General features: G+C 40.3%; 1 long non-coding RNA gene across 1 annotated transcript; it reads left to right on the forward strand.

Moving 5' to 3' along the window:
• Positions 1–246: 246 nt before the first annotated feature.
• Positions 247–23,561, forward strand: LOC142656263 (uncharacterized). Its single transcript, XR_012849640.1, has 4 exons — positions 247–298; positions 3,972–4,152; positions 16,622–16,710; positions 23,272–23,561. It is a non-coding gene; the product is annotated as an uncharacterized LOC142656263 (long non-coding RNA).
• Positions 23,562–25,021: the final 1,460 nt, after the last annotated feature.

Below are 25,021 nucleotides of genomic sequence, written 5' to 3' on the forward strand. Positions count from 1 at the left end.
TGTTCTTTGCCCAAAAAGAGACAGTTCACACAGCGCAGTTTTCGCATGCATTTTCTACTTAAACCACAAGTGGATCCTGGACAGATGAAAACTATAAATAAAAGACCAAGACTAAGTTCACACGTACTGTTTTTACTGCTGCCTGTCAGATATTAAATTGTAGAAGATGTGATTTGCAAAAATGCACAATTTTTAGGACCATGGTTTTTTTTACATTGCGTTATTAAATCTGAGTTTTTTCCTTGCAGATTCATATACAAAAATCGTGCCATTAACCATCGATTGCTTTATTTTGGAGGTATTTAGCAGTTCAACTTCTTTCTCTTTTAAAATATAATTTTATCTATTCCTGGACAACCCCTTTAATACAAGCAAAATGTATTTGCAAAGAAATTCAACTTTGTGTGTAGATTGTATATGTCATCTGTAAAATGGTGTTCAAAGTGGATTACCTTTTTTGCCTTCCATAGAGGACAATTGCAATGTCTGGAACCTCTTGCTTTTTGGATTTGGACAGACAGGAATAACGTGACTGCTGCATTTCATATACGTTACCACTGTTTAGTACATTTTTCATGGCTAGTTAGTGATTTTACATTATCTAAATATGCAGACCATCAGTTACTCAGTGTCATGATCCGTAGGTATGTGGACCCACTAGGCCGCACTGACGTAGCCTAGTAGCAGCTGGCCAAACAACAGTCCCAGTACAAGGGTACCTTTGATAGTACGGTAGCAGAGGCTAGGCACAGATGAACTTGCAGGCAGATGACACCAGACATGGTGTATAACAGCAGGCGTAACAGGTGGTACAACACGACTCCAACACTCTAAGGCACAGGAACAAATGTAGCACAGGATACAGGTATCAGGGCATGGGAACAGGATAACACTAAGCGACCATTTGCTAAGACTAACATGGCTAAACACAGCAATGCTCAGGCAATGAGTGAAAGGGCAGAGCCCTTTTTATAGTCCAGGGTGATCATGGGCTAATTACAGATGTGCGCATACTGGCCCTTTAAGGCCAGGTGCGCGCGTACCCTACGGGATCCAGCACAGTGATGCAGGAGTGAGTGTCGGAATTTCTCAGGAGGGAGATGCCGCCCAGCACTCACACGTCCATGGCCGCGTCCGTCGAGGGGTAAGTTAGAACGACGGTTCGCGGCTGTGGACGTTACACTCAGCTTGTCTTTTGGGAATGTACAATGTCATATTGTTGAGACCGAGCTCTTAATTAGACAAGTACAGAGTTGTATAACAGAAGTGAGGAACGAAAAAACTGTCCTCATTTCCAGTGCAGATTTTATCACCTCTCAGATGTCTGCTGATGGCACTCTGCTTGTTATTGGCAAGTGATAAGTGCCACTTTTGAGCATTTGTATGTGCAAGTAGCTTCTGGTTTCCACTAACTATAGGGCTAACTCCCAAATGTGACATTTCCATGCCACCTGCTGCAATTAAGAAAGATAAATCATCAAAATGATATTAAGAAATGTTCAATGAAGTCGCCCCACTTGTCCTGGATATCTTTTTATAACAATATTATGTTTTATATCAGGGATGTCTATTATAAAAATAGAAGTTTGTGGTCTTAGTAAAAACATGATTTATGCATCAGCTTTGTGAAAAAATACATCAAGATCATACATTCTGTCTAAAGAACCAAGCCAAAGTAGCAGAATAGCAAACACTCTATATTAGGGCAATATTATATCAATGAACCTGTATACAACAACATTGTGTTTAGTGACCATGTTATCGGTGGGCATTATTGTGCTAGTGGGCCGATATACCAGGGAATTAGTATAATAGTGGCCCTCTGAACCAAGATATTGCTATATTAGTGGTCTTGTATAATAAACATTATTATATTAGGGACCTTCTATACTAGGCCATTGTTATATTAGTGGCCATCTACACCAAAGTATTGTCATAGCCATAGTCTCCATCCTCTGTACGGCCTGTGACAGTCACTACTTCTATGGGCCCTATGACAGTTATATTATTGGCCTCTACACAAACACATTATTATATTAGTGGCCCTCTACACAAAGGCATTGATATATTAGAAGGCCTCTACATAAAGGTATTGTTATATTAGTGGCCCGCTACATATAGGCAGTGTTCTATTAGTGGCCCGGTACATAAAGGTATTGTTATATTAGTGGTCCGGTACATATAGGCAGTGTTATATTAGTGGCCCGGTACATATAGGCAGTGTTATATTAGTGGCCCGGTACATAAAGGTATTGTTATATTAGTGGCCCGCTACATATAGGCAGTGTTCTATTAGTGGCCCGGTACATAAAGGTATTGTTATATTAGTGGCCCTCTAATTTGAAACATTACATTAGTGTCGCTATGAACCAAGGTGTTGTTATATTACTGTCTTTTTAACAAGGCAGTGTTATTTTATTAGTGGTCCAGGATACTGCTATATGAGTGGGGGTTCTTTTATTACCACCTGTAATAAAACAATAACAGGCAAAAAAAAATAGGTAACATTAACATTTATTTTCTTTTTCTCTTATCTGTTTATTTTCCTCTGCCGCAAAAAATATTGTTTGATCATCTTGTACATTTTAGAATTTGTGAATCCCATGTCTGTTATGGAACTTGGTATACATTTACTGTACATTTTATATTTTTAATGTGAGACACCTTAAACGGGTTGTAAATGATAAGAAAAAGATACTCAGTGCCTTGTGTAATCAGGGCAACAATCAGCCGATAAACGAGCAAACCATTGTTAACTTTTATGCAGAATTAACAATCGTTGTCGTCACCACATCTCCCTGTGTAAACAGGGAGATGCGCTGCCGACATGATGAAAATGTATGGGGCCGAACGATCGGAGTAATGAGCACTCGTCCCTATACATAAGCAATCATTGCTCCTTGTGAAAGTCGTAAACGAGCGACGTTTACACAGCCCATGTCGGGCTGTGTTAGGCTATGTTCACACAGAGTTTTTTGCAGGTGGAATTTCTGCCTCAAAATTCCGTTTGGAAGTTTGAGGCAGATTTTCCTCTCCTTGCACGCCGATTTTCGCAGCGTTTTTCTCCCGCGGCCATTGAGCGCCGCCGGCAAAAAACGCTGCGAAATACGCTTTCTCTGCCTCCCATTAATGTCAATGGGAGGTCAGAGGCGCAAACGCCCGAAGATAAGGCATGTCCCTTCTTTCTCCTGCGAGACGGTTTTACCGCTCGCGGGGAAAAGACGCCTCCGCCTCCCATTGAAATCAATGGGAGGCATTTCGGGCCGTTTTTGACGAGTTTTGCGGTGCGGTTTCCGCGTCAAAAAACTCGTAAAAAAACTCTGTGTGAACTTAGCCTTATAGAACCCTTATTCTTGTCTTATATATGGTATTGCAGCTCAACCCTATTCACTTGAATGTGGCTCCTCTGCAATACAGGGCACAAAAGTGGGGTTACAGCTCTAAAAAAAAGCTGATCCTTTCTTCTAGTGTTCTTTCAACCCCTATAAGATTACCATGCTTTAGGCCTCATGCACACAGCCGTCCTCTTAATCGGTCCACGTAAATATACAGAAAGGTGTCCGTGGTCAATAGAAATGAATGGGTCCGTAATTGCAGCCTGTGATTACGGTCGAATTCTACGGTCGTGTGCATGGGGCCTAAGCAAATCTTAATGTAAGATGGACAGGGACGTCATAACATACAAATGATATAATATTTATTAAATATTGTAATGTTTGTCTGACAAAACAATAAATGCAAAGATAGTTTGCTACAATCAGAATTATTTCCCAAGCAATACCAATGTCGTAAAAAGTAACATTTGTATTTTTATATTGACCTTCATGTGACCTGATATAAATGACAAAAGTTCTTAAAATCTGTAGTTGTAAAATGTTCCGTTTAAATATACATTCAGTAAGTTACAGTAAACATGTTTTGGCACACTTAGTACAATCCTTGTAATTTTGAAACTATTCTTTCTTGAACAGATGGCGTACAATAGGATTAACTTTTGCATCAAATGTTTCAAGCCTGCAGTTCACTTCACATATCAAAAGGACTACATGACTCCTGTTCCCAAATCCTGTAGATTTATTTAACTAGAAGAAAAGAGAACTGAACCAAATAAAGAAAAAATCTTTAAACTTTTCTTTTTACACAAGCAAATGGGTAAATATATTTGTAATGTTGAAAGGTTAAGTGTGCACATAAGTGTTTTTGTATTAGGGACTATAATTAGGCTGAACAACGGGGTTCACAATTAAAATAAATATTATATTAATATTATAACATTTCATATGGTCAACTTTTTTTTTAGATTATCAATTATATTAAAGGCATTGTCCGAGCAGCAGCGTTTTTTCATACTGATGACCTATCCACAGGATAGGTCATCAGTATATGATCGGTAGGGGTCCGACACCCGGAACCCCGCACCGGTCAGCTGTTCCGGCTAGCTCCAGGCATCGGATGTCCGACACCCGGACCCCGCAATGATCAGCTTTTCCGGCTGCCTCCAGGCTTCTAATGGAGCCTCAGACGTAGATATGAACATGGCTTATCTAGACCTTCAGCTGTACATTAACCCCTTAACGCTCCATGACCTACTATTAGGTCATGCTAACTGTAGCGTTCGCGCTCAGTGACCTAATAGTAGGTCATGGAGTAAACACGGCGCCGTTCGCGCGGGGCGCGTTCATGAGCTGTGATAGCTGCTGTTTCCGACAGCAGACTATCACTGCTCAATGTGCCGGGACCGATCGCGGAGCTCCCCCGCCGATTAACCCCTCAGAAGCCGCGTTCAATAGCGATCGCGGCTTCTTAGGGGTTAATCCGCCATCGCCGGCCTGCTACACGATAGCGGCCGGCAATGGTGACTATGGCAACCGGACACCAAACAATGGCGTCCGGCTATGCCATAGACGGAAGCCTAGTGGGTCCTGACAACTTCAGGACCCACTATGCTTGCTGTCAGTGAGTAGCTGACAGTTCTAATACACTGCACTACGCATGTAGTGCAGTGTATTAGAATAGCGATCAGGGCCTCCTGCCCTCAAGTCCCCTAGTCGGACAAAGTAATAAAGTTAAAAAAAAGTTAAAAAAAAGTTGTGTAAAAATAAGAAAATAAAAGTTTTAAAAGTAATAAAAGTAAAAGTCCCACTTTTTCCCTTATCACTCATTTATTATTAATAAAAATATATAAACAAACAAATAAACTATACATAATTGGTATCGCCGCGTCCGTAACGGCCTGAACTACAAAATTATTTTGTTATTTATCCCGCTCGGTGAACGCCGTAAAAAAAAATATTAATAAACCGTACCACAATCACAATTGTTTGGTCACTTCACCTCCCAAAAAATGGCATAAAAAGAGATCAAAAAGTTGCATGTACCGAAAAATGGTACTGATCGAAACTACAGTTCGTTACGCAAAAAATAAGTCCTCGCACGGCTTTATTGATTGAAAAATAAAAACGTTCTGGCTCTTAGAATAAGGTAACACAAAAAGTGAATGATTGTTTATAAAACGTATTTTATTGTGCAAACGCCATAAGACATAAAAAAAAACTATAAACATATGGTATCGCCGTAATCGTATCGCCCCGCAGAATAAAGTGAATATGTCATTTATAGCGCACGGTGAACGCTGTAAAAAAAAAAGAATAAAAAAACAATAGTAGAATTGCTGTTTATTAGTCACCACGCCACCTAAAAATAGAATAAAAACTGATCAAAAAGCTGCATGCACCCCAAGAAAACTACAGTGGATTCCTCAAGGGGTCTAGTTTCCAAATTGGGGTCACTTTTGGGGGGTTTCCAATGTTTTGGCACCACAAGACCTCTTCAAACCGGACATGCTGCCTAATAAAAAAGAGGCCTCAAATTCCACTAGGTGCTCCTTTGCTTCGGAGGCCGGTGCTTCAGTCCATTACCGCACTAGGGCCACATGTGGGATATTTCTAAAAACTGCAGAATCTGGGCAATACGTATTAAGTTGCGTTTCTGTGATAAATCCTTTTGTGTTATAAAAAAAATGGTATAAAGAGGATTTTCTGACAAAAATAAATTTCACCTCTACTTTGCTCTAAATTTCTGTGAAACACCTAAAGGGTTCATAAACTTTCTAAATGCTGTTGTGAATACTTTGAGGGGTCTAGTTTCTAAAATGGGGTGTTTGATAGGGGTTTCTAATATATGGGCCCCTCAAAGCAACTTCAGAACTGAACTGGAACCTAAAAAAATAAATAAATGAGGCAATACTTCGCTTCTCACATTATACTGATAATGAGCCGTGCCCACCCCGAGATTACCCCAGTTTTGACCGTTTGTATAAACGGAGACCCCTATTAGACCGTTTCAGTGCCCGGTTTTCCCAAGCATACACCCCAGAGAAGTGTTTTTCTATTGATGAGTCCCTGGTACATTTTAAAGGGAGGGTTCAATTCCGCCAGTACCTGCCGGGTAAGAGGGCAAGGTATGGCGTGAAGATGTATAAGCTGTGCGAGAGTGCATCAGGGTATACCTACAGATTTAGGATATATGAAGGAAAGGCCACCCCCAAACCAGACTGCATCCTGGAGTACAATAGGTACATGGGAGGGATGGACTTGTCAAATCAAGTCCTGAAGCCCTACAGCGCCATGCGGTGTGGTATAAGAAGCTGGCCGGGCACATCATACAGATGGCTTTGTACAATGCGTACGTGCTACGTCGATGTGCAGGCCAGAGGGGAACTTTCCTGGAATTTCAAGATCTAATCTTTAGGGACCAGGAAGGGGGGGCACCCAGTACTTCTGGAAGCGAGGCCACACGCATCGTACCAGGGCAACACTTTCCAGGAGAAGTTCCCCAAACCGGTGGAAAGGGAAAGAGTCAAAAGAGGTGCAGAGTCTGCTATAAGAGGGGGATAAGGAAGAAAACAATATACCAATGTGAAACGTGTCCCGAAAAAGCAGGGCTCTGTATAAAAGATTGTTTTAAAATGTATCATACATCCCTTGATTTTTAATTTACCCTGATGCACTCCGCACAGCTTACCCCCCTCATCTTTCACTTCTGAGCCCTGCCGTATGCCCAGGCAGCTGATAACAGCCACATGTAGGGTATTGCCGTACCCAGGAGAACCCACATTACAATTTAAGGGGTGTATATCTCCGGTGGCGCATGCTGGGCACAATATATTGGACACTGAAATGGCATATATATATATATAAAATTGCAAATCTCACACTGCACCATCTGCTGCGCATTATCTTTTACACAGTACCTGTGGGGTCAAAATGCTCACTACACATCTAGATGAATGTCTTAAGGGGTGTAGTTTTTAAAATGTGGTCACTTCTCGGGGGTTTCAACTGTACTGGTACCTCAGGGGCTTCTGCATACATGACTTAGCACCAGAAAAGCTCCAGTAGGCCAAATGGTGGTCCTTTCCTTCTGAGCCCTCCCATGGGCCCAAACGTTAGTTTATCACCACAAATGGGGTATTGCCGCACTAAGGACAAATTGGGCAACAAAATGGGGTATGTTGTTCCCTGTGAAAATAAGAAATTTTGATCAAAAATGACATCTTATTGGAAAAAATATAATTTTTTTCATTTCACAGCCCAATTCAAATAGGTGCTGTGAAAAAACTGTGCGGTCAAAATAATAACAAAAACCATAAATGAATTCCTTGAGGGGTGTAGTTTCCAAAATGGGGTCACTTCTGGTGGGTTTCCATTGCTTTGATACCTCTGGGGCTCTGCAAATGCGACATGGCACCCGAAAACCAATCCAGCAAAATCTGGACTCCAACCAACACATAGCGCTCCTTTCCTTCTGAGCCCTCCCATGGGCCCAAACGGCAGTTTATCACCACAAATGGGGTATTGCCGCACTAAGGACAAATTGGGCAACAAAATGGGGTATGTTGTTCCCTGTGAAAATAAGAAATTTTGATCAAAAATGACATCTTATTGGAAAAAATATCATTTTTTTCATTTCACAGCCCAATTCAAATAGGTGCTGTGAAAAAACTGTGCGGTCAAAATAATAACAAAAACCATAAATGAATTCCTTGAGGGGTGTAGTTTCCAAAATGGGGTCACTTCTGGTGGGTTTCCATTGCTTTGATACCTCTGGGGCCCTGCAAATGCGAAATGGCACCCGAAAACCAATCCAGCAAAATCTGGACTCCAACCAACACATAGCACTCCTTTCCTTCTGAGCCCTCCCATGGGCCCAAACGGCAGTTTATCACCACAAATGGGGTATTGCCGCACTAAGGACAAAGTGGGCAACAAAATGGGGTATGTTGTTCCCTGTGAAAATAAGAAATTTTGATCAAAAAATGACATCTTATTGGAAAAAATATCATTTTTTTCATTTCACAGCCCAATTCAAATAGGTGCTGTGAAAAAACTGTGCGGTCAAAATAATAACAAAAACCATAAATGAATTCCTTGAGGGGTGTAATTTCCAAAATGGGGTCACTTCTGGTGGGTTTCCATTGTTTTGATACCTCAACACCTCTTCAAACCTGGCATTCTGCCTAAAATATATTCTAATAAAAAAGAGGCCTCAAAATGCACTAGGTGCTTCTTTGCTTCTGGGGCTTGTGTTTTAGTCCACGAGCGCACTAGAGGCACATGTGGGACATTTCTAAAAACTGCAGAATCTGGACAATACATATTTTGTAGTATTTCTCTGGTAAAACCTTCTCTGTTACAGAAAAAAATTGAATAAAATTGAAATTCAGCAGAAAAAATGAAATTTGCAAATTTCATTTCCACTTTGCTTTAATTCCTGTGAAATGCCTGAAGGGTTAAAAAACTTTCTATATGCTGTTTTGAATACTTTGAGGGGTCTAGTTTTTAAAATGGGGTGTTTTATGGGGGTTTCTAATACATAGGCCCCTCAAATCCACTTCAGAACTGAACTGGTACCTTCAAAAAAAGGCTTTTGAAATTTTCTTAAGAATATGAGAAATTGCTGTTTATGTTCTAAGCCTTGTAACGTCCAAGAAAAATAAAATAATGTTCAAAAAACGATGCCAATCTAAAGTAGACATATGGGAAATGTGAACTAGTAACTATTTTGGGTGGTATAAGCGTATGTTTTTCAAGCAGATTCATTTAAATTCTGAAAAATGCTATTTTTTGTAAATTTTCTCTAAATTTTGCAATTTTTCACAAATAAAGACTGAATATATCAACCAAATTTTACCACGAACATGAAGCCCAAAGTGTCACGAGAAAACAATCTCAGAATCGCTTGGATAGGTTTAAGCATTCCGACGTTATTACCACATAAAGTGAAATATGTCAGATTTGAAAAATGGGCTCTGAGCCTTTAGGCCCAAACTAGGCTGCGTCCTTAAAGGGAATGTGTTGCCAGAAAAACATGTTTTTTTTTTAAAAATTAAACATTTAGTGTGTGGGTGATTAAACATTGTTCAAATTTTTTTTTTTTTTTTCGCGAGTCAGGAAATATTATAAATTATTTCTAATTTATAATACTACCCATTTTTGGTCACTAGATGGAGCTAGTTCCCAAAATTGCAGCATTGCAACATTGGGTTAAAAGCCCTTGCTCTAGTGAGCTCTCAGCTTCCCCCCCTCCTTTATCCTGGCTAGTGCCCGGATAAACGAGGGGTTTGAACGGTGTAACCTCCTACACTGTGTGTCGCCATTTTTTGAGCTAACACACAGCGTAGTAGGTTTACATACAGTAGTAAACACACAAACACGAACATACATTGAAAGCTCTTACCTGCTCCTGCCGCCGCGGCTCCCTCCGGCCCGTCCGCTCCGTTTGCTGCCGCTGGTCCAAGTGCACAAATCCGGAAGCCGCGACCGGAAGTAGTAATATTACTGTCCGGCCGCGACTTCCGGTCCACAGGAAAATGGCGCCGGACGGCGCCAATTTCGAATTGGACTGTGTGGGAGCGGCGCATGCGCAGTTCCCACACAGACGCCGTACACGGAAGTCAATGGGACGGGAGCCGTTCACAGTCCCTATGGGACTGTGGCTGCCGTGTTCCATGTCTGTATGTGTCGTTAATCGACACACACAGAAATGGAACAAAAAATGGCAGCCCCCATAGGGAAGAAAAAGTGTAAAAATAAGAAAAAGTAAAACACAAACACACAAATGAATATAAACGTTTTTTAATAAAGCACTAACATCTTTAACATATAAAAAAATAATTTGTGATGACACTGTTCCTTTAAGGGGTTAAGCTCCAATTTACTCGTCTGCCACTCTCATGATAATGAGATGACTCTGCTCATACTATGATACTAAGCTCTGTAAAGTAATCAACACAGAGGAGGATAATGTAATACTACAGAGTGATTTGGGGAAGCTGGAGGTTTTTGGCAGAGAAATGGCAAATGAAGCTTAATGTGGATAAATGTAAGGTTATGCACTTGGGACGAAGAAACAGATTTTACAATTATACATTAAATGGTAAAACACTGGGTAAAACTACTACTGAAAAAGATTTGGGGATATTGGTGGACAGTAAATTTACCTTTAGCAACCAGTGCCAGGCAGCTGCTGCGAAGGCAAATAAAATCATGAAATGCATCAAAAGAGGCATAGATGCTCATGACAAGGACATAGTTTTGCCTATATACAAATCACTAGTTAGACCACATATGGAATATTGTGTACAATTTTGGGCACCTGTGTATAAGATGGACATGGCTGAACTAGAATGGGTGCAAAGGAGGGCAACCAAGGTAATTAAGGGAATGGGCAGATTGCAATACCAAGAAAGGTTATCAAACTTGGGCTATTCAGTTTAGAAAAAAGACGGCTTAGGGTATGTTCACACGGCCATAAACGCACGAAAAAGGCCCGAAAAATCGGAAGCAGAACGCCTCAAAACATCTGCCTATTTATTTCAATGGGAAAACGGCGTTCTGTTCCGACAGAGCGTTTTTCGTGGCGTTTTTGTACGCATAAAAAAACGGCTGCGAAAAAGATGTGCAGGACACTTCTTGGCACGTTTTTGGAGCCGTTTTTCATTAACTCTATCGAAAAAAGCTCCAAAAACGGCCGTAAAAACGCAGCGAAAATCGCGAGTGGCTGAAAAAACGTCTGAAAATCAGGAGCTGTTTTCCCTTGAAAACAGCTCCGTATTTTGAGAAGTTTTTGGTCACTACGTGTGAACATACCCTAAGGGGTGATCTAATGACAATGGACAAATATATAACTGGACAGTACAAAAACCTTTCTAATCTTTTTACACCTATTGTTAGGAGAATAACCATTGAACCATGGAATAGCGCTGCTAACATCAAGAAAGTCTAGGTAGGTATAAAAGCTTTATTAAAAAAGCAATAGGCTACGCGTTTCAACTTTGGACTAGCGTCTATGTTGGCCTGACGAAGACGCTTGTCCAGCGTTGAAACATGTAGCCTTATAGACTTTCTTGATGTTAGTAGCGCTATTCCATGGTTCAATGGTTTTTTTCCTAACTAGATGTCATTAATAGTGGTTACCTCTTCAGTGGACCGGTTTTATTGAACCCAGCTGCAGCTTCATCATACCCTATACCTTGTCTCTACCAGTGTTGTGCCTGCTGTTGCACAACTTTAATTGGTGACCAGTTATCATCTCACTTATGTCTTTTGCTCCTCATCATTTGTGACCTGCACCATGTGGTGCCGTGTTATTTGCTCTGTCTTTTACACCTAGGCCTGTAACAAGGACAAGAGGACATCCTCTACGTCTAGAGGAGAAAAAGTTTCACCATCATCACAGACGGGGATTCTTTGCTGTGAGAGCGGTGAGACTATGGAACTCTCTGCCACAGGATGTTGTGATGGTTGATTCTTTGAACAATTTCAAGAAGGGTCTTGATGCCTTTCATGAAAAATATAATATTACAAGTTATGAGTACTCGATTCTGGAGATGGGACGTTGATCCAGGGATTTATTCTGATCGCCATATTTGGAGTCAGGGAGGAATTTTTACCCTAATGAGGAAATTTGCATCAACCTCATGGGGGCTTTCCCTTCCTTTGGATTAACACAGTAGAATTAGAGTTTGGACTTGATGGACATGTGTCTTTTTTCAACCTTATCAACTATGTAACTATACTGTTCCAGTCTTGACAACAAAATGTTGAGCTGCAGAAAACAGGTCACCCTATTGTGGCTACTCTAGTGGCCAGTGTAAAACTGGATTATTTCAAGATTTTTTTTTCATATGGATAGTTGCATGCCGATGAAAAAAAAAACACACTTAAAAAAATTCTGTTAAAGGGGTTGTCCACCTTCTGACAACTGATGACGTATCCACCAGATAGGTCATTAGTATATCAATTCGTGTCCGACACCCGGACCCTGCCCCGGTAAGCCGCTCCGGTAGCCTGCAGGCACCTGATGTTATGGCACATAATTCTATGTACGGAGCACGGAAGCAGTTGGCTTCGTACATAGCATAGCGGCCATGCTGCAGAACTGCAGTACTTGAATAGTAGCAGAGCTGCAGTACTGCAGCTCGGCCGTTATTCTGTGGCCGGAGCTAAGTGTTTCCGGCATGTACGTCCGGCGCACGGAGGCTGGGTGTCGGACCCCTACAGATCATGTACTAATGACCTATCCAGTAGGTAGGTCATCAGTTGTCAGAAGGTGGAAAACCCCTTTAGTAATAAAAACCTGATGAAAAAATAATGTCATTTTCTGATGATACATTCCAGTAATATTTCAAGATTTTCTTTCATATGGATAGTCATATTTTTTTTTTAATTACTACAATAAAAAACTGTAATTTTCTGATGATACATTCCCCATTGGACAACCACTATATGCTGATGTCAGAGAGATGGGTCACTCACATGTGACCCCGTTTTGTTAGCCAGAACATAGATACGCTACAGAGTATGAATAGATGCTGTGTAATAGTACATTTCGTTAGCTGGACCCACAGAGATCAGCTGATCATAAGGTAGCTTACTTCTGATTGTTCCTGGGAGCCCCATAGGAATAACCATAGAAACGAATGAAGGGGTGGCTGTCTGATTGAAACAAACCCTTTAAACTTCTTAAGGCGTTTTTGGAGCTGCTTTTTCTATTGACACTAGAAAAATGCCTCGAAAAATGCTGCAAAAAAGCTTCAAATTAAAAAAAAAGCTTCATTTTCAGCTTCAAAACAAATCTTGAAACCAGAGGCTGTAATTTTCAGCCACTTCTTATTCTACGTCGTTTGAGCATACCCTAAGCATGTTAGTGGAGTTAGTACCCTGTAAAGATCATACCACATGGTTTTAGAGCTGCAATGCTGCTAACCACTCTGCCACCCATTTTTTGAAGAGCATTTTTGCATATCGGACTACCAACAGAATCATACTCATGATAGAACATTTTTACCTTTCGCAATATTTTGTATAGTATTTACTATGCAGCAACAATTGGTCCCATCATATGTTTTGTAATGATTATCTTTTTTTAGCAGACATATCATTATTATGACACATTATGTATGGCTTTGTCTAATGCAGCAGCCTGGCTTAGACTGAAATTGACTCATGTTTATCAGAACAGTACAATCTTTATGGGACGCTGCACTTTCAGTGAAGTGAATGCACTACAGATGGCATAGAAGTGGGAGAGCATGTAAATGATTTTGCTGCCAAGCTTCTAGATGCTGGCCACGTTACTGCTACGTGCTGCCAACTAATGAGTGACCAGATGCATGGTCTCTTTGTTGTTCTTATCTTTAAAGCATTTATTAATTGTTAATAAATCAGTTCGTAAAATCCAATTTTTTTATGTTTTTAAAAGGCCTAATTTTAAGGTATTGATTAATGATTACAATTAGTAATAAAAAAATATTGATAATGCTTAAAGTTTCTAGGAACCAGATATGAAGTTATGTACAGATATATCTGCTTAGCATTGCATAGCATGGCAACAGACAATAAATGAAGGAAGGCACCATAGGTTAGGTTGGCATCTAATATTTTTGCATTTCCCATAAAAATCCTATTTATCTTTTAAAGGCCCATAGAAAAGCATATGTGATAATGTAACACCAGCACAGCTAGATAGTGACGTAGAAAAAAAGTAGCTGCATTCGTTACAACCTGTATAATAAAGTTAAAACTTTATTATACAGGTTCCGGGACCCGCTTCACCCCGGTTCTCCAAACCGGCTTTAATTTTTAACAATTGGTTCGGAAGAACCTGGGCAAACCAGCCGGATCCCACCCCTGGTTATATTATCGGTGCCTAATAGCAAAATAAAATGGATCAATTTCCCGTTATCATGCACCACCATCTACTGCACCTTGTTTTACCCATCCCTGTCTATGTTCTTGTAGGTGAGAAGGGCAATGTGTCCCATAGCCTATCCCCTCTAGTCCTAGCTTGCAAACGTTCACAATACTCATTTAGGGCTATCCCAGTTGGGCCCCACCATTTCATGGACCCTAAAGCAGTTTCAGGGGTTGCCCCTATGGCACGCTTTTCCTTGGTCTACATTAACAATCTTTTCAGTGTTATTATGTATAGCTCCTTAGTGTGCAACACCCCCCTCCCCCAATACTTTTAGGATTTTTCCAGACCATACAATATTTTAAAGATTCATTATAAACTAATAAGGCATCACCTTTTCTTTGATGTTTTTGTTCCATTTTAATACAATAATCATTCCTATAACAATAATAGTATTTTTTTTGCTACAATGCAGTGGTGTAAATTATGTATTTATATACACATTGACATTTCATTAATTTAAAAAGCCCATGGCAACCACTTTGTATAGAAGGAAAAAATACAGAAATAAATTGGTTTCATGTCTGAAAGCTCAGTGGAATATAGAAAATGATGACTGCAGCAAAGAAATAGGTTATAAGAAGGACAGAATCAGACCTCAATTAATAGGTTTGACAGGGTTGAAGGTACACAGAGAAGATATCTTGTAATGACCTGTCAATCAATCTCTATCCTCTGGATATAAAGTAAAGAAATGTTAAACATTTAGAATCATATCATAATAATGTTACTATAGGAGTAATTTAATTGGTGCTGAACAGACAAAATCATACAAATATATACAAGTACTACACATCCAATTCAAAACAAAATTCTGGTGGATGTTAAAGAGGACCTTTCAGATCTTCTCACATGTCTGTTTTAGCAAAGACTTGTATTAGGTAATGAAATAAAAATTCCTCTGTTATCCCTCCTGCAAATTATAAAAAAAATTGACAACTGGGTGCTAAAATTTTCCTTGTCAAAGGGGTGTGTCCCTAAACAGTCTGAAACTGTCCAAACAGTGGTCACAGTGTCGGACTGTGTAGGGACACACCCCTGACAAGGGGAATGGTAACAACCTTTGTCAATTTATTCATACATTTCCAGGAGGAATAACAAAGAAAAAAATTAAATATAAAAAAAAGAAGACCTGTTAGCTCTTCTGACATGTTTGTATTTCAGGAAATAACAATTTTGGAGGGCCTTTTCTTATCCTTTACAATGTAGTGTGAGAAAATATGCTCCAACATCGAAATTTAATGTGGAATATAAGACATGCCAGGAGATCTGATGGATAGTTTTTAAAAGCAGATTAGACATTCTCAAATAGTAAAGTTTATGGGAGATAATTATAAATCACAAATTGTATGCCCAAATTCATCAATTTGAAATTCCCTACAGTCTATTACACTATGTGCACAATTATTAGGCAAGTTGTATTTTTGAGGATTAATTTTATTATTGAACAACTGCAGTGCTGTCCGTCAATCCAAAATGTTAATAAAGCTTAAACCTGAACGTTTAAGAAAGTAAAAGTGAGGTTTTGGCTTTCTTAGGAGAATATCTGTGCGCAGAATTATTGGGCAACCATTAGGCCCGATGTACACGACCTTAAAAACTCTCTGTAATTGCGGACCGTAATACGGTCCGCAATTACGGACCCATTCAGTTCTATTGGCCGCGGACACCTTTCCGTATCGCTACAGATGGATGTCCGTGCCGTAGAAATGTTCCGAAGATTATGGAACATGTCAGTTCTTTTGCATTTTACGGGCCGTGCTCCCATACACTTCTCTCCATTCATGTCCATTTGTATACGAGATCACGCTGTGCTGTGACATACACCCACATTAACTTTACTGAAGTGTCTTGAGAGTGAATAGACATCACCTCCAGACAGGACGTGTTGTCTATACACATTCCCGACACTTCGGTAAAGTTTGTGTGGGACTTAATCACAGCACGGTGTGATCTCGCAAGATCATACTGTGAATGACAGCACGCTGTGCTATGTGAGTAACAAACTTTACCGAAGTGTCGGGAGTATGAATAGAAATCGTATCCTGGCTGGAGGTGATGTCTATTCACTCTCAAGACACTTCAGTAAAGTTAATGTGGTTGTATGTGACAGCACAGCGTGATCTCGCGAGATCACGCTGTGCTGAGCACAAATGGACATAAATGGAGAGAAGTGTATGACGCTGATTGGTCACTCATTGGTCAGCATCATACACTTCTCTTTACAACGCCCACTTGGTAAAAAGGTAAAAAACGCCCAGTTATCTATTAAGAAACGAATTAGCATAAATCTAAAATTGCTCATAACTTGCTCAAAAATGATTGTTTTTCAAAATAAAAAACACTTTTGTTATCTACATTACAGCGCCGATCACATTATTTAGGAGATGGAGCACTTATAATCTGGTGACAAAGCCTCTTTAAGTAGAGAAGAAGGTGGTGCGTATGCTAAGGGTAAGAACTGTTAAGTACAGATAGCGTGAAATGGTCTGTCGGCCTGGGTCAATGATTCTTTTTGCTTTTTATCTTGCTGCTTTTGCACATAAACTGACTGAACTCTGTGGTGAATGCTGTGATCCTCTACTTATATGAAGTCTATAGAATTGCCTTGATATATACACTGAGCACCACCATATACTGTATATTGACTCCACCTTTAGGGTATGTTCACACTGAGGTTTTTTTTTATTTTACAAGTTTTTTGACGCGTAAACGGCGTCAGAAAACACGCCTAAAAATGACCGAAAATGCCTCCCATTGATTTCAATGGGAGGCAGAGGCGTTTTTTTCCCACGAGCGGAAAAACTATCTTGCGGGAAAAAGAATTGACATGCCCTATCTTCAAGTGTTTACGTCTCTGACCTCCCATTGACATCAATGGGAGGCAGAGAAAGCGTATTTCACTGCCACGTCTGCCACTGCCACTGCAATTCCGCCACGTCTGGCCATGCCCTTAACCGTTCAGCTGCATGAAAATGTTTTGCAAATGTTCTAGTGCCCAGTGCCAGCCTGCGAGTTCTAATTCACTATATATTATTTATTTCTTGCTTAAGTCATTAAACCTTAATTAATATTTTTCTCTAATAATATTATGATGCTTGGTATCTAACTTGATGCATGAAATTATTTCCACTCTGGACTAACAATTGAACCCTGGGGATAAGGCAGAGCTGACACATTTCTCAGCAGCACTTGGAACTTGGCAGACATTCTATGGACTATTTCTCCGGTCAAAAACAATTCACAGAAATGTCTGATATTGACAGCATGTTGGTGAGATGTCAGCATGAGCCATATCTTCATTTTTCATCTGCCATTTGATATTACACATTTAGTTGCAAGTTTCAAGAGTCAGCTCCTTCAGAAAATGTTGACATCCAGCATTACAATTGTATATAATAATTTACTATAGCCTTTAATATGTTACTTTCCTCAGCGAGAGCCATATTTTATAATCATGAGTTTAAGAGAAGATCAAATCGTGTGAACATGTCAGTGTACGGCCTGGTTCACTCGGGTAAAAATCACGCAGTGTATCCAACCTGGAAACTGAAGCACCTTTAGTTCGGAAAATCGCACCACATTGCGGTACAGTTTTTCAGATGGAATTTCCACTGCGTAATATTTACCCCCTCCTTTGACGTCCGCTCCGGCCTCCTACGATGATGTTGCAGGCCATGTGACGCTGCAGCCTGTGATTGGCTGCAGCGGTCACATGGGATGAAACGTCATGCCAGGAGACTGGACTGCAGAAAGGAGGGCGTTTTGGATGAGTATTATTTTTATTTTCCGGAGTTGCGATTTTTGCAGTGTAATTGCTGTGAATACGCCGCAAAAGTCGCAACACTTGGCTTTCTGTTTCGGGTTTTGCAACCCCATTGAATTCGGGGGTAACTCTTTCAGCACCCTGGACAGTACCATGCTCGGCGCTCGGAAAATACAATTATAATGAAATAATTTTTTTTTTAAAATAAGTTCATACTTACTTTCCTCCTGTCCGGGCTCCAGCGATGACGTTTTATCCATGTCACCACTGCAGCCAATCACAGGCTGTAGTGGTGGTTACGCACGTCAGGATGACGTCAGAAGGCCAGCCTCCAGGGATGACGCTTCATCCCACGTGACCGCCTCTGCAGCCAATCACAGGCTGCAGCGGCCTCTACAGCCAATCACAGGCTGCCGCGTCTGAAAGGAAGGTCGGACTGGAGGAAGGAGAGGGACTCGTCACCAAGACAACGACCGGGTACGTATGTACTGCTTTTTATTTTATTTTTAATCAGCAGCCTCTTCTCTCTATCAGTGATTGATAGAGATAAGTGGCTGCCGATTAGTGTAATATTTCTCTAATGTATTTCTGCCCGCCCGGCCGTTGCTAGGCAACGGCTTCGTCACACATGGACGGCAGACGGATGCCTTCCGTGTGCCTTCAGTTTTTTTGACGGCCCCATTGACTTGCATGGGCCTCACGGTCACGGAATCTCGAACCAAAGTAGGACATGCTCTACTTTGGATCGGAACGGAGCAACGGGACCGTCAAAAAAACTGAAGTGTGCATGGCCCCATTGAAATTAATGGGTCAGGGTGCTTGCCGCCAGAAAAACGGCTAGCACCCTGAAGAAAAACACTGAAGTGGGCATGAGGCCTAAGGGTAAAAAATAAAATGTATTTTGTATCGCCATAACTTTTTTATTTTTCCGTCGATTAAGTGGTATGAGGGCTTATTTTTTGCGGGATAAGCTGTCGTTTTTAATAATACCATTTTGGTGTACATGCGACGGTTTGATCACTTTTTATGTAATTTTTTGTGGGAGATTAGGTGACCAAAAAATAGAGATTCTGGCATTTCCAATTTATTTTTTTTACGGTGTTCTCCGTGCGGGTTAAATAATGATATATTGTAATAGTTCAGACTTTTACGGACGCGACGATACCAATTATGTTTATTTATTTATTTTTTTACTATGCTTTAGGGGGAAAATGGGAAAAGGTTTTTTTTTTTAACTTTTAATTTTTTATTTTACACAAAAAAAAACTTTATTTAACTCATTTTTACTTTTTTTATTAGTCCCCCTAGGGGACTTGAACCAGCGATCGTTAGATTGCTTGCACGATATACTGCAATACTTAATAGGTGCACAAAGATGGTGGACCTGGGGGCCTTAATTAGGACCCCAGGCAGCCATAGCAACCATCGCCCTTCCCGCGATTGCTGTTAGAGGGGGTGGCCCCCCCCTCTTTCTAACTATTTAAATCCTGCGGTCGCTATTGATGCCGCTCGTTACTCTGAAGTGTTGGCTGTAACATACAGCCGACACCCGCATCGTATGGAGCAGGTTCACTCCATGAGCCCGTTCCATACTTCCCCTACCAGACTTTGGCGTATGGATACGTGAAATGTTCGGTAGGGGTTAAGCAAACTCGCGTTTTTCGCTGCGTTTTTTACGGCTGTTTTTTGGAGCTGTTTTTCTATATAGTCAATGAAAAACTACTCCAAAAATGGCTCAAGAAGTGACATGCACTTCTTTTTACGGGGCGTCTTTTTACGCAACGTTTTTTAAAAATGGCTGCGTAAAAAACTGCCCCGTCGGAACAGAATGCTGTATTTCCTATTGAAATCAATGGACAGATGCTTGAAGGCGTTCTGCTTCCGACTTTTCGGCCGTTTTCCGGCCCGAAAAACGTCAGAAAACAAGCCGTGTGAACATACCCTAATTGGTCCAAATTTCCTAATATACAACTATACTAAATCTAATGTGAATCTGTCTAGATTTCATAATTTGGCTGAATGTGGACCTGCTCAGGAAAATAGATAAAACAAATAATAATAATTGTAATATATCTTTATTGGGATCAGAGATCTGTTTTTCGAATACAATATTTCAAATCGTCTGCATAGTTCTAAAGTTAAAAAAAAAAGCACTTTTTTTTTATAGGCCCTCCTTTCCCCAGTTTGCAAATGTAATATAGTGTAAAGTTGACATGTGTATTGACTTAGGCCTCATGCACACGTCAGTATTCTGGTCAGTATTTTGCTTCAGTATTAACCAGGACAGGGTCGAAAACACGGAAGAGGTGCAAATCTTTCCTACTACTGGTTTTGGATTCCAAATACTGAAGCAAAATACTGACCAGAATACTAACGTGTGCATGAGGCCTATGCTGGTTCTGTATTTCACAGGCCACCGTGGGGGTCATGTGATCTGTACTCTGATAACTCATCAAAGCATCTACGGTAGAAACCAGATTTCAGTCTCTTAATACAAGCCTATGGGACTCATATCGAGGCTCTAATAGACTTGCATTGAGAGCATATCTTTTGGCCCCTACAGCAGACATTTTTGAGTACAGGAAGTCAGAATGAAGATCATGTGACCCCCATGGTGGCTCGGAACGGTGGCCCGTGAAAAACGGCAGTATTACACAAGGTAAGTCAATACAAATGTCAACGTTACACTACATTACAAAAAAAAACAACAACCCGGAGTGCTTCTTTAAATGATAAAATTCTGTCTTCCTGCAGTCATCACTAGAGGGAGCTTAGTGCATACTGTCTATTTAGTTCAATGTATATATATATATATATATATATGTATATATATATATATCTGGAGTGCATTCTAAACAGTGTTGTAGTAAACTTACTATTTGAGTAAGTTTTCCTGGGTTTGAGTGCCATTTTCCTGGGTTCATAAGCCACGCCTCCATGTTATTAAAGCTGTATCTTCCTTATGTCCGCAGCTCCTGTCCATACAATGGGTGAGGCTGGAGAAGCATGTGGCTAGACATGTCACTGCATCCTCTATTGCTAAAATACTGTTTAGAATGCACTCCTGATAGTTTTCCTAAAATGGCCAACCCCTTTAATTAAATATAAAATATTTCCACCTGTACAAATAGAGCCAAGATGTACTTTCCTACATGTATATTATATGGAAAGCACTTTGTGTACCACAGCCATGTCCTCTCGATACGTCGCCGCTTCCTCCAAAAGATTTGGGAGATTTGGTCTCCCTCAGGTTCAAGACTTGGGAGCTAAAAAGTGTCAACTCCTACGGATACTGTTTTGTGGTATCTACTATTATAAGAATTGTACCGGTACTTCCCTCACGTCAAAGGCTATGCAGAAGTGAAGCACACAGTCTAAAAAAAGAAAGACCAAATTTGATCAGATAAATAAATAAATTATTAGCATTTAGGGCATATTTGAAATCACCCTAATTCTGTTTTTATTCATGGATGCTGATTGTAGCAATATACAATAAATTTGTAGGTGCAAATATAATTTTTTTGTTAGATAACGGTAATAGTAATAGTGATGGAGAAAAAAATCTAATATTGTTGTGTCTCAGGAAAATCTTTAGGACCCCAAGAGTTAATTCATAAGCTGTCGTTATTTGCTAGTGGCAATCGGGGAAGTGTGTGGAGGTGTCATCACAACTGAGTTTAAAAGAATGAGAAAAGCTTGCTATTCCCATAATTTTGTAACCAAACCAGCACACATTCAATTTTCTCCTGTCATTCTAATCCTCCTGTGTACCCTCAAGAAATGATATGTAGGATTGCTTGACTCTGTAGGATATAGAATCTAATAGTCGGCTCTCTGACTGTGCCCAGGTGGAAGTATAGTAAAATTAACTTCGCCTTTTTCAAGCAAATGTAAAATGTTGAATGCATTATGGTTTTTGTATTTTTTATTATCTCTATATACACATTTTACAGTAAAATTGCTGGCTAATTTTTTTTCCACAGTCATCCTGAATAAAGACATCTGCACAAAAACATTAGCTAAAAAAAAGTAATGATCATATTAAAAATCACTTCCGCATTAAAACAATAAAACAGTAATGTCCTTGAAAAGATCCAGCTGGTAGGGAGTCTTAAAGGCAATGCTAAATAGCTCTCCTCCAGAAGGAAAACAACTGTCTCTCTAGTGCCACCTATAGGTGACTATTCTGTGACCTTATAGAGCGAGGATTGCCAGCAGTATCTCCGCAAGAACAATAAGCACCTTGCAAGAGCTGCTTCAAAGAGAGCTCTCACTCCCCCAACTCGAACCCTACTCTGTACAGGTGAGGAGCAACAAATACAAAACAGTTCTGTCTACAGATGGGTGTCTCTGTTTTGGCTATTAACCTAAGTTGTGTTTCAAGGCTCTATAAAGTGTCAGACATTGACACCTATAGGTGGCACTAGAGAGAGACCGTTTTCTTCTTTTTGGAGCAGAGCTATTTAGCAATAGTTTTTCCATGGAGCATTGCTCTTAAACATATAAAACAGGCTGGATAGCTTACCAGCTGCTGAAGACCTGCTAGCCGCCCATGTTCCCCTGCAATCGGCCCAGTTAGTTTCGGTGCCCTGTAAGGGTAGACTGTCAAATGGACGGTCCCCAGTTCTCAGTGTCTATGGCTGAGATTGACACCGAGCACCGGGGGTCGCCCACTTGACAGTCTTTTCTTACAGGGCACTAAAACTAATGGGGCTAATTGCATGGGAACACAGGCGGCTAGCAGGAAAAGAAAACCAGCTGCAGTGGCAGGTAAGCTATATGTTAGAGGACGTGACAGGTCCTCTTTTAAAACACCCTACCAGCTGGATTTCTTCATGGAGAATCAATACCTTCCGAGAGTAGCTTGAGAGGATATTGGAAGAACTCACTACACCATAAAGACACACACGTATCTGGGTATTAGATTGTTGGGTTTCCCTCCCAAAATATTGGGTTGTTATGTCAAAGTGTTGGCAATATACTTTGTAGACACTGTTTAAATGGGCAAATGGGTGCAGCGTGCTATGAAAAAAGACGCCTCCTGTGTCTCTGATTAACGTTGTACAAAGAGGAAAGCACGGAAAAATATTTCTCAGTAGATTTTTATTTTTAGCAAAATATATTTCATTCATAGAAAAAAGTAGTATCAAAAGAACATACTCTTGATCAAAAATGTATATAAAAAAGTGATATCACCCATTGTGCCATAGTCCGTTTAGAAGATCCAGTGATATTTCTTTGGTTTCCAGGACTAGTAGCAGAGACTTCACGTGGAGGATGTGGTCGGCATCTCACAACACCCGATGCAACGTTTCGGGGAAACGCCCCATTGACAAAGTTCATAACTTAGATGTTATCTATTATAGGTGGATCCTGCGTGTCAGAGATACGCAGGACCGTCAGGTCTGCGGGACGGACGGATTCAGGTCATAGCGAAAGCTACAGCTTCTCTACATAGAGAGTACAAAGAAGCTGTATCTAAAAAAGTAAAACAACGTTTTTAATAAAGACTAATTAAAAAGTTACACCAAACACACTGACTGACCTGTTTATTTAAAAAAAAAAAATGCCCCTCAAATGTGTCCATAGCCTATAAGCCTACGCCTTTACTTGGATACCATTCAAATACTTCTGGTGTATACATGAAGAAATGTTTTTTTTTGAGGGGGTGCATAGCAAGCAAAACATTCTGCAGTGAAGAGGGCAATGAAATGTTTTTGATCCTTTATGTAAGTTTTTTCAGGTATTCTTAGAAGATTTATTTGGTAAAGATTAAATAAAATATGACGACTCTATTCAATCATTGTTTGACTTATCTGACAGTGAATGCAAAGACAAAGGCGGCATTGTTATATTGACACAGTGAAGTGGCACGTATGAAAAGCGTAAGACATTGATTGATTGCATGTACAGAATGACTTCAGAATCACCAGTCTCACAGTGATGGTGCTAATAATAGCATTGTCTCTTCTGTAATTGTGTTCTTGACAGCTACTGTGCCGCCAATAAAGGAGAAAAGGTGGAATAGGCAAAAAATAATTCTCAGAGGGAGTTCAAGATAATACTAATATCCTATATGTAAAGCCCTATAACATCTGTCAGTTAAGGCTCCTTTCATACTACAGTTATAGTACGTTTAGCTCTCTTCCATAAAAAAAATGGAAACCTACTGAACGGAGACAAACGGAAAGCATCTGAAAGAAAAGAATTACTATTGAAATAAATGGTAATTCTAACGGAAGCGATGCTTTCCGTTTGGACTATCATTCATCCCTTCCTCCGACGGAATAAAGCTAAACGTACTATAACAGTAGTGTACACAGCCTATTGGTACATTCAAAACCGATAAAAACAAGGGGACATATACAAAAACAGAGAAAAAATGGCCATACTTACAAATGGACACAGCCAGGTCAGAAACGCTGATGAAGGAGAGTGAGCAGGTGCTTTAAATAATAATAGCCACTCCCACTAGTCTTGAGGGGAGTGGTGTGTGTGGTGCATGGGATGTGTAGTAAGAAATAAATGAATAGTGTGTGTGCAAGTGTAATACTATAAGTGAAATATAGTAATGAGTGAAGTGCCTCAATAGAAATAAATGGATAATGGGGTGCAAGTGTGTGTGAAACATGGAGGGATAGTGTGTACGTCATGAGGCACAATGTGTATAGCCAGGTAGAAGCCTATTTGTGATGCCTTGATAGTTCATAGAGCGGGCTACCCTGCTTGCTATGCCAAACAACAACACACCATGCTCTCCCAGCATCAAAGATCACTTATAGTATTACACTTGCACACACACTATTCATTTATTTCTTACTACACATCCCATGCACCACACACACCACTCCCCTCAAGACTAGTGGGAGTGGCTATTATTATTTAAAGCACCTGCTCACTCCTTCATCAGCGTTTCTGACCTGACTGTGTCCATTTGTAAGTATGGCCTTTTTCGGTGTTATTGGTACATTCAGAATAGATTTTGCCACCAGAACAAAA

The sequence above is a fragment of the Rhinoderma darwinii genome, chromosome 6 (genome assembly GCF_050947455.1).
Source record: "Rhinoderma darwinii isolate aRhiDar2 chromosome 6, aRhiDar2.hap1, whole genome shotgun sequence".
NCBI classification, from domain to species: Eukaryota; Metazoa; Chordata; class Amphibia; order Anura; family Rhinodermatidae; genus Rhinoderma; species Rhinoderma darwinii.